The sequence below is a fragment of the Panthera pardus genome, unplaced genomic scaffold (genome assembly GCF_024362965.1).
Source record: "Panthera pardus isolate Hobbes unplaced genomic scaffold, ASM2436296v1 HiC_scaffold_6, whole genome shotgun sequence".
NCBI classification, from domain to species: Eukaryota; Metazoa; Chordata; class Mammalia; order Carnivora; family Felidae; genus Panthera; species Panthera pardus.
In genome coordinates, this window is record NW_026526991.1 from 38643907 (window position 1) to 38655723 (window position 11817).

The 11817-nt window shown below is 38.1% G+C and overlaps 1 pseudogene; it reads left to right on the forward strand.

Annotated features, from left to right (window-relative positions):
- Positions 1-5235: 5235 nt before the first annotated feature.
- On the forward strand, positions 5236-5543 carry LOC109270279 (small nuclear ribonucleoprotein G-like; annotated as a pseudogene).
- Positions 5544-11817: the final 6274 nt, after the last annotated feature.

The window sequence follows — 11817 nt, forward strand, 5'->3', positions numbered from 1 at the left end:
ATATATACATGATGAATGGATAAAGAAGATGTGGTATGTATGTATGTGTGTGTGTATATATCTGTGTGTGTATACACACACACACACACACACACACATATAACGGAATACTACTCGGCAATGAGAAAGAATGAAATCTTGCCATGTGCAACAACACGGATGGACTGGAGGGTATTATGCTAAGTGAAATAAGTCATTCAGAGAAAGACAGTTTTCCAATGTTTTCATTTACATGTGGAATTTAAGAAACTTAACAGAAGACCATGGGGGAAGGGGAGGAGAAAAAAATAATTTCAAACAGAGAGGGAGGCAAACCATAAGAGACTCCTAAGTACAGAGAATTGAGGGTTGATGGGGAGTGGGGGAAGGGGAAAATGGGTGATGGGCATTGAAGAGGGCACTTGTTGGGATGAGCACTGGGTGCTGTATGTAAGTGATGAATCATAGGAATCTACTCCAAAAACCGAGATCACACTGTATAGACTATATATTAGCTAAGATGACAATAAATTATCTTTTAAAAAATAATAATTAGATATGTTGAAGTTCTAACCTCAAGTACCTGTGAATGAAACCTTGTTTGGAAATAGACTTTTTGCAGTTTTAATCAAGTGAAGATAAGGTCATGAGGTTAGGCCTTAATCCAGTGTGACTGCTGTCCTCATAGGAAGAGGAAAGTTTGAACATAGACATACAGGGAGAAGCCATGTGAAGATACATCAACAGGCACAGAAAGAAGACTATGTAGAGCCATGCAGGGGAAGACACCCATGTGATGACAGGGGCAGAGACCAGAGTGATGCATCTACAAGCTAAGGAACACCAGAGAATGCCAGCAAATGGTAGAAGCTAGAAGAAGCGAAGGAGGATTCTCTCCCCTATGTCTTTTAGAGATAATATGACCATACTTGTTAATTTCAGACTTTTAGCCTCCAGAACTGTGGAACAATAACTTTCCATTGTTGTAAGCCACCCAGTTTGTTATACTTTGTTACAGCAGCCCTAGGAAGCTAATATAGAGCCTAAGCAGTCATCTTGGATCATGAGATGGCTTGCTATGAATGTCAGAACAGCAAGAGAGAAGGAGCCTGGGGCCTTGATGACTTCATGGAAGAGAGTTCTGGACTACCTGTCTGTGGAGTTTACAAGATAAAGAAACAAATTTTAATCTTGAAGAAACAACTGTTTTGAGGTTTTTTATTACTTACAGATGAACCTAATTCTGATACAAGCCATATACCTCTCCTTCTAAGAGGTACTACAAATGGCTATGGTGTCTATTACTAGCCTTCATTGAATGTTCTGGTTCTGTATCCATTTTCTCAGTAGAAATGTTTGAGAGTGTGACAAAGCTGATTATAGGTTCTGGCTCTACCAAGGAAGACAGTGAAATTAAGGTGGCTCTTGAGGATTGCTAAGAAGCAAATGGCTACAGGGTTGAAAAATGCACTCTTTGGATTAAATATGATAGTAGCATAGCACAGTGGGTAAAAGAAAGATGGTGGCCTGAAGTACTCTTGGAATCCAAGTCCAACTCTATGCCTTACTAGCTAGCAATGTGTTTTGAGTAAGTCATTTCACGTTTCTACTCCTCAGGTTCCTCATCTGTAATACAGATAAAGGAGACATGTTAAGAGAGAGAACATGAGTGGGAAGATAAGAATGACCTTATAGGACTGTTGAGATTAAATGAGAAAACACACAAAGTGCTTAACACAATTCCAGACACATAGTCAGCTCCTCCTCACCACAAGGTTTTTGCACATGTAGTTCTATTTCCGTGAATGGTTTCCTCCTCTCATTAGACTCTAGTCAAAATATACTTTTTCATGATTAATTCACATTCATGCATTACACTCAGCTTAGAGTTCGTCTCTTCAGAAATGCTATCTTGGTCTCCTCTGCAAGGATTTTATGGTTTTTAATCAAAACTCTTAGTAAAATTAGATCTAGGGTCATTATTTGTGTTCTTAGTTGATTGATTTCTATCTTCCCTTCTAGACTGATACTACTCAAAATATGGTCTACTGGCCAGTGCTGGTTTGCAAACTATTTACGACTCATCCTCTAAGAGATAAATACAGAAACTAAGATTAAGTATTTAAAAACTTTTATACTAATTTGATATAGCAATTAGGGCTTATATTTTTCATGTTTGGTTTTTTTCTCATTTCCCTAGTAATTCATTTTTATTATAACTCACAAAAGTGTCCGCTCCATTGATTTTGTAACTGTTTAACTTATCTTAAAAGAAAATAACTAACAAAATGGTAGTTATAAAGCCTTCCCTCTCAATGACTACTTTAAATAAAATGGACTATGCCTCCAATCAAAAGACATAAAGTGGCTAAGTGGATTAAAAATAAAGCCCAACTATATGCTGTCTACAAGAAAGCCATTTTAGATTTAAGGACACATAGAAGCCAAAAGTGAAAGGATAGGAAGTTGGTACAAACAATAACTAAAAGGGAATATGAATGGCAATATTACATCGGACCAAGTAGACTTTAAGTGAAAAATAGTCACAAGAGACAAAGAAGGACATTATACAATCATAGAAGGAAGATACAAGAATTAGAAATATATATGTGCCCAATGTCAGAGCACCTAAGTATATATACTAAACATTGACAAAGCTGAAGGGAGAAATAAGCAGAAATACAACAATAGTAGGAGACTTCAATTCCCCATTTTCAATAATGAACAAGAACATCTTCACATAAGATAAAGAAAGAAATAGAAGGCTTGAATAACACTATAGAGCAAGTGGGCCTAACACATGTACAGAACATTGCATCCAATAACAATAGATACACATTCCTCTCAAGCACACACAAATCTTTTTCCAGGTTAGATCACATGTGAGGTCAAAAACAAGTCTTAACAAATTTAAGAAGATTGAAATCATACCATATATCTTTCCTGACAGCAATGAAATGAAACTAGAAATCAAAAGAAAAAGGAAAATTGGAAAATTCACAAATGTGAAAATTAAACAACATACGCTTGAACAACCACTGGTTCAAAGAAGAAATCAAAAAGGAAATTAGAAAAATACCTGAGACAAACAAAAACAAAAACACAACACACCAAATTTATGGGATACCACAAAAGCATTACTAAAACACAAGTTCATAATGATACATGCCTACATTAAAAAAGAAGAAAGATCTCAAATAAACAATGTCCTTTATACCTCAAGGAGCTAAAAGAGAAGAAGCAGCTAAATCGAAAGGTAGCAGAAGGAAGGAAACAACAAAGAGCAAAAATAAACAAAATAGAAAATAGAAAAACAATAAGAAAAAAATCAACAAAACTAAGTGTTGTTTTTTGAAAAGATAAACAAAACTGATAAACATTTGGCTAGACTAAAAAAAAAAGAGAGAGAAGCTTCAATAAGTAAAATCAGAAATGATAGAAGAGACATTACAACTGATACCACAGAAATGACAAGAATTATAAGACACTGCTATGAACAATTATATGCCAACAAATTGGATCAGCTAGAAGAATGGACAAAGTCATAGAAACATACAACCTACTATGACTAAATCATAAAGAAATAGAAAGTATGAACAGACCTATAACCAGTAAAGAGATTGAATCAGTAATCAAAAACCTCCCAACAAAGAAAAGCCCAGAACCAGATAGCTTCACTGATTAATTCTACCAAACATTTAAAAAATTAATGCCAATCCCTTTCCAAAAAAAATTGAGGGAACCCTTCCAAACTCATTTCAAGAGGCTATCAATCAATACCTTTATACCAAAGCCAGACAAAACACCACAAGAAAATTACATGCCAAAATTCTTGGTGAATACAGATGCAAAAACCCTCAATAAAATACTAGTAAATCTAATCCAGCAGCAATTAAAATGATTATACAGCATGACCAAGTGGGATTTATCCCTGGAAAACAAGCATGTTCAATATACAAAAGTCAATTAATGAATTAATTAATGAATTAAAAAGTCATTAATTGAATAAAGAATAAAAAAGCATATGATCATCTCAAAAAATGCAGAAAAAGCATTTGAAAAAATCCAACAATGCTTTATAATAAAAACTCCCAACAAAGTAGGTGTAGAAGGAATGTACCTCAACATAATAAAGGCCATATATGACAAGCTCACAGCTAACATCATACTCAGTAGTGAAAACTGAAAGCTTTTCTCTTAAGATCATGAACAAGGCAAGGAACACCCCCAGTCTCACCACTTCTACTTAACATCGAACTGAAAATCCTAGCCAGGGAAGTTAAGCAAGAACTAGAAATCAAAGGCACCCAATTTGGAAAGAAAGAAGTAAAATGGCTCCTGTCTGCAGGCAACATGATGTTATAAATAGAAAACCCTGAAGACCCTATTAAAAAGAGAAAAAAAAAACCTGTTAGAACTAATAAATAAATTTGGTAAAGTTGCAGGATACAAAATCAACATACAAAAATCTTGTGTTTCTATACACGGCCAGTGAACTATCTGAAAAGGAAATTAGGAAAATAGTTCCATTTATAACAGAACCAAAAAGAATGAAATACTTAGGAGTAAATTAACTAAAGTGGTGAAAGATTTTTATACTGAAAACTACAAAACATTGTTGAAAGGAATTAAACAGACACAACACATAGGAAGACATCCTGTATTCACTGACTGCAGGGATTAATATTGTTAAATGTCAGTACTACCCAAAGTGGTCTACAGATTCAAATGCAATCTCTGACGTGGAATCTAAAAGGGGCATGTGAGGGGCGCCTGGGTGGCTCAGTCGGTTGAGCGTCCAACTTCGGCTCAGGTTATGATCTCACAGTTTGTGGGTTCAAGCCCCACATCAGGCTCTGTGCTGACTGCTTGCTCAGAGCCTGGAGCCTGCTTCAGATTCTGTCTCCTTCTCTCTCTGCCCCTCCCCCGCTCACGCTTGTCTCACTCTGTTTCTCAAAAATAAATAAAATGTAAAAAAAAAATTTTTTTAATAAAATTTAAAAAAAAAGGGGGGGCATGTGATGAATGATTTAGCTAAGGTTGAAGAGCGTGAGTGAGAGGTGGCAATGACCCAGAGGGCAACAGTTTCCTCTAACAAGACCCAGGGCTGAGTGTCCCAGGTAGATTAGCCTGGAAGGAAGATTGTTGGAAGAATCCAAGCCACTTTCCTCTAAAAAACTCTGATGTTGCTGCAGGCGTGTGAAGGAGACCATGATTTCCATTTCAAGGCCGCTCTAGGCCCACTAAACAGACACCATGAGCAAAACCCACCCTTCTGAGTTGAAAAAATTTAAGAATAAGAAGTTATCGTTAAAATTGAACAGTAGCAGACATATCCAAGGAATACCAAGGGGATTTGATTTCTTTATGGGTCTTGTGATAGATGAATGTGTAGTGATCACAACTTGAAGCAACTGAACAGCACTGGAAAGGTGGTAATACAAGGAAGCAGTATTATCACATGAGAAACATTGGAACGAGTAGAAATAATGGCTGTGTTCAGCAGAGAAATCAATCATTTCCACATGTCTATTTTACAAAGGGCCTGTTTCACAGGGACATAAAAATTCAGGTTGTGAACATTTGTCATATTAAATTTTTTATTGAAATTGAAACACTTAAAACTCTGCTAAGATCAGGTCCAAAATCCTCTGCCTGACCTATAAAGTTCTCCCATCACTTCGTCCCAACTTAGGTTTCTCGTCACTTTACCCCAGCACCCCTTTCCCAATATGTGTTGTTCTGGAGCCACAGTAGGCCATTCGCTAATTCCTTCAGCATGCCTGGCACTTTCACAACTTTGTGCCTTTGCTCAAGCTATTCTCTGCCTGCAATGCCTCTCTTTTCCTCTCCATCCAGTGAATTCTTATCCCCATTTGTGAAGCCTTCATGGCTCACTTACTCAGATAGTTTGTCTCTCATTCCACTTCTCCACCATTACATTATATTCCAATTATTTATTTGCATGCCTGCCTTTGTGCTGAGACAGGGAGCTCCTTGAAAGCTAGTTTCAATATTCTGGTGCTTAAGCAGAATTGGCAAAAATGCAAATAGCCCATGATGCTGCATTTAAAGCAATTACAGCAGTATTTTGTCCTGCATTCTCTCTTGCTACATAATTTTATTATTTCATAATAAATCTTGAAGAAGTAGACTCATTCTTCCCAAGTTTTTCCCACAGAGAAGTTTCCAAGGTACACATTTTCCTTTTGTGAGTCTGACTCCCTAAACAAAATGACAACTGTGATAAGTGATACTAATTTTCATATGCACATGCTTATTCAACAATTTCCTGAACAAGATACTATGTTGGACATGGGGAAAGATAACAAAAAGTTAGTTTCATCTATCTTGAGAATTCACCAGATATGGTTAAGAGCAAGGAAAAAAAAGAGGGTCTCAGCTCTGATAACAGACTCATCCATGGGAGTGGGGCAGACATTTGGAACAGATTCTGAGAGCCCAGTGAGAAGACAATGCTGGGTATCTGAAACATTGCAACAAACAGTAGGTGGTAGCCCGGGAAAGTAGTCCATCAGGTGGCCTTTTCAAGGAAATAGGAACACTCCTAACCAAGAAATGCCTAATGGGTCCAGACCAGTCCTCCAGGAGCTTAAAGAAAAGCTAAGAGAGGCCGTTAAGTCAAGTCAGCAGTAGACAGACAAGTGATGCAGTCACAAGCTAAGTCTCCAGGACCAAACAAGAAGGTAATGCGTCAGATATTCAGGGACAAATTACATGCAGTGACTCAGGGCCCAGGTTTTAAGGTGGGTGGCCCATTATTAGAACGGAGGTGGTGTGCCTGAGTGGCTCAGTCGGTTAAGCATCTGACTTCTGCTCAGGTCATGATCTCACAGTTCACGAGTTTGAGCCCTGCATCAGGCTCTGTGCTGCCAGCTCAAAGCCTGGAGCCTGCTTCGGATTCTGTGTCTCATTCTCTTGTGAGTCTGTCTCTCAAAAATAAATAATAATGTAAAAAAAAATTTTTTTTTTAAAGAAGAGAGGCACAATGTCAGAAACCAATTTGGAGAAAAATCCTGATGTTACCTTGTAGAATTCTTTAGATTACTGTTACGTCTCCTGAGTATTGGTCCTGAAGGTTAGCGTGAGGTTGCATATGTTTTGGGGTTCAATTGCAATCAGCAGTAGGGAGGAAAGTATAGCAAAATCCAGCAAACAGGGCTGGAAATTGGTCCCCGATTTCATGACTCACACTGCAAGAACAGAGGGAACAGGAAAGATGGTACCCAAGAAGAAACATGAGTTACTATATTACCAGAGGAAGATTTCATAGATACTGAGTTGGCAAAAACAAGAGCCGTTCCCTACTGTGAATTTCAACATAGTGATGCTGTCTAATGAATAAATAGTAGGAAAACTATGGTATGTATTCTGAAAGACTTTAAGCTATAGTTCCATCTAAAACCATTAACTTCTGAAGGATTCCTGTGACTTTAATGTAGTGGAAGGATTAAGTCCTTTACAGTTTGTTGAAATCTCTAAGAGAACTTTGGACTGATGATTGAACCTCACAGGTGAATGAAGTATGGGACTTGGTTGGCTCTCTCTTAATTTCCCTCTCTCTGGCTATTGAAACCTAGAGTCATATAGCTATAAGCATATACTTACAGCTTATACTATACAGTGAGGGCTTCAAGAACTTGTGACTATTTTTTCTGGTACTATCAGCTTAATCCAGCCAATTAGTGACACAAAGAATGAAGAGATAAGGAGATAACAAATGCTATTTGAGATCAAACCCAGGGTCATTGCCTATCTAGCTGAGGAGTAGAGAATGGGTTGAATCTATGACAGTAACCACCAAAGTGCCTGGAGCAATTATAGGTTTTCCTCATTAGCCAATAATATATATTTTTTTCCCCAAAATCATGCCTTCTTTTCTAATTATGAGTTGAGACCCATAAGTGGGTTGTAAAATCATTTCAGTGGGTTGGGACTAGGGTCTTAAATTATATAGAAAAAAATAAAATAGAACTAAAGAGTAGAGAAGATAAGCAAAGAGAAGAAAAAGCTTTTAGTTGTATGTGCACGTGTGTGTATATGTGTGTGTGCTGAGTTCCAATATAAAATACATTTCTCTCTGTGGCTTCCAGCTTAAAAAGTAGATACAGACTTACACATAGATATAGCTATAAACATGGAGAAAGAAACATGTAAAACAAATAGCTGGGAAAATCTCTCCAAAATACTATCACCAACCGCATGGGAGGCACTCTCCACCATAATATTCATAGGCATCTACAAAAATACAATCATAACAAAATGACTATCTTTGGCAAAACCAAGCATAACTAAAAGTTAAAACAGAGGGAACAGGTTATTTAAAGTTTGGAAGACAACTTAAAACTTAAGCTTAACTTCTCCAAACTTAATTTTCTCATGTTAAAAAAAAACAACCAGGAGTGATTTAAAGAACTTCTAGGCCTTCAGAATACTTTTCTATTGTATTCCATTCTATTCCATTCTTGTGTTCTGCCAACCCCCAATCTGAGTATTGTCATTCAACTTTACCCAATTCTAGTATCAAATGTTTTTCACAAAGAGAATTTACGATGTCTTCTTTATTTAACAAAGTTTCTTTTTTCTACTACAGAATGAATTCCCATTTAACAAAGAAAATGTAGAAGAAGGAAAATCACTCTTAGGCCTAACATTTAAAGCAAATAGTGAAGATTTTTCTAAGCACTGTAAATTATCCAATACTTTCAGAGAGATGTACATTAAACTGCAAGAACAAGTTAGAGATCACATTATATAGGGACTTGGTTTATATATTTGAGTTATAGAGACTTATATAAAGGTACTCCCTGATAAAATGAAGAGCAAGCCAGTATAAAATTGCAGTGTCAGCCTTTGTGCTGGCAGAAATACCCACTGATATTTTGAAGTGGGGGTGACCACTGGAATTCCTTTTAAACACAGTATCAGCTGCATAATTCTCTGATCTCACACCCACTCATGCTGATCTTCCTTTCTCTCTGCCCAGGCAGAGAGTGGAAAGAGATCAGAACAGAATTCTCACAGGGAGGCAGTCTGACCCTCCACTCCCGCCCTGCTCTGACTCCAGTTCAAAGATAGAAATGAAATCCAAGCAGGGTGTGGTTACACTGTGGGATGTGAGTTTGGCCAGAGCCCAAGCATTGTTATCTCATCTGTTTTACCCAATCCCTGAGCTCTCAAAGTCCTATCACTGCTTCACTCTTTCTCAACCCTCTGGACCTTGAACAGAAAAAGCTGGTGTTTTAGAAGTGGATCAGAGTGACAGGTATCATCTAAATCCAGAGTCCTTACTGTGGTCCATAAGATGCTTCATCAGGAGGCTTCTGTCTGCCTGTGACCGCCTTTCCTGCAACCCTGCCCCTGCTTGCACTGCCCTACTTTCTGGTCTCGAACACATCCAGTATGTTCCTGCTGCACACGCGGTTCCTTCTGCCTGCAAAAGTTGTCCTTTGGTTTCTGCATGGCGTAATTCAGATCACTGCTGTACCTCTGGAACTCAAACTTTCTCAGTCCCATCACTCTGTATTCCATATACCTTGCTCAATTTTTCCTCATAGCACTTGTGTTTAGCTTGATTTCTTCTGCTATAGACATGCTTAGAATATTGCCTCTGCCCTTGCTCTGATCCTTAACAAACTACATACTCATACTCCTTATACTCCATTTCCATTATTCATAAAAATGAATTATTGCAAAGTTCAAATGGAATTACATGTAAAAGCTCTGAATTCAATGCTTATTACATTAAAATGCAAAGTTTCATAATGACAAGGATTTGTAGGTTTAGAGCTATACTTCAGCACCCACAACAGTACCAAGAATTGGTTTAATAAATACATTTAGAAGGAAGGAAAGGAGAAAGGGAGGGAAGGAGAGGAGAGATGAAGAGGGAAGGAAGCAGAGAGGACAATTATGGATCAATGTTAATTTCTGATCATTGTTTTTTACTTTTTTCCACTAATGTGCCTCTGAAATACTTCTATGAAAGAATTTGTGTATGATAAATGAATACGCACCTACCTTTTCCTAATTCATAAGAGGTCCCCATCTCCCTTCTTACCTTCTGACTCCTTAACGTTGTTCAATCCTTATTTTTTAAGATCCCTAAAAACCAGCAAAAAAAGTAAAACATGAGAAGTAACATACTAAAGCTAGGATAGCACTGGTATATGTGACAAGTAATAGCTGAGACCCAGAGTCTAGCAAGACCTATCAGAGTAAGATGGCCCATATAACTAACGGCTCATAACTATGAAGTGCTCCAGACAAGAAATTGAATTCTTTGCAGGTCCACTGGTAGACACTCTGGGAGACCTAACAAACAAAGCCCAGGCTCAAAGGTATCTGCCAACAGAAATCCTGGAAGAAGTCCTGACAAGCATAAAGTCAATGTCAGGGAAATCTAACAGTGGTCTTCTGGTCAACTGTGAGCTTCACGAAACTCTCAGTGAGTCAGGGAACTGTCTCTGATTATTCTCTTCCATATCCACAATGCCTAGCTAACTCCTGACTTGTGCGTGCTCCATGATTATGCGATGAGTGAATAAATTATCAATAAATTAAGGTCTTTTTTTTAGTTAAAGCAAAAAGCCTCAACACAAATTCTCTTAAACAAACCAACAAGCAAAATAACAAACCCGAAGAGTCCTGGTTTAGACTTGACTGCAGAAGCAGCTGAATGCAGGACACAAATACTATCATCCGCACATGTGGTCTGTCTTTCCACTTTCAGACCACCAGCACTGCCCAAGGCTACATGCTTTCTTAGTCTCATCCAGGAGGAGAAAGAAGTCTTTCACACATGTGAATTAAGGAGGTGGAGAGCATAAAGCATTGCCTCTGCTTAGAACACACACCATTTTTGAGCCAATCACTGGAGTTAAGGAAATGCAAAGCGCTGATTTTCTGAAGCCTCTTTAAGAATAGCATAGGGTCAGCTTAACAATGACCACCTGTGCTGACAGAGACAGGGGATTCACCAAAGGGAAATCTGGTTAAGGTTATTTCTTAGAAGGAGTGTGAGTAAGTGTTGGGATCCATAAACAACAAATGTCCACACTGAGGCAGCAGGCCCAGGCAAGGGAGTCTTGCAGCAGGGATCCAAACATGAGGTCTAGACAAGGTTCCAAGTCCCTGGGAGCACTGATGGGAGTAAAGCAATGTGGGAGGACTTCAAGTATACATTGGAGTAACAACAGAAGTGGGACTCAGTCGTGAGCCAGCCCGATTAGGAACTGCTACTACAACCTAGGGGAAGAGTGAGACTGTGAGGGAAATTAAAATGAGACCAGTCTCAGCTGCTTTAATATTAAGCTCTCAAAAGCTTCCTTTGAATGAGAATATGGCTGGCTTTAGTGAAGCCAAGGAGATGATAGCATTCACATGGGGACCTATTTATTATCCTCTTACTCTACCAGGGCTTAACTATTCCTCTAGTACTGACACTTTACCTTTAGGCATGTTTCAGACTCATATTAAACTACATGTTGGACATTATCTACAAAGATGTGCCACAGGTACCCCAACTTCAACTTCCTACTTTATCTCCCACCTCTCCTTGTCCCAATCAATACAATATTTTCCTCCAAATCTGGCTCTTTGCCTATATTGCCAGTCTCAATGAATACCACCCTCATCTAAACCAGAAATCCATCCATGATCTTTCTCTTTTCCTACCTGTCTTCTTAGCTATTATCTATCCATCTTTCTCTACATCTCTATTTCTCCTCCTACCTAATCAATCATTAAATCCTATCTCTTATATTTCCTACTTATTGCTTGACTCTGTCCCCTTTCCCCTAGCCCAAAAACTGTTGC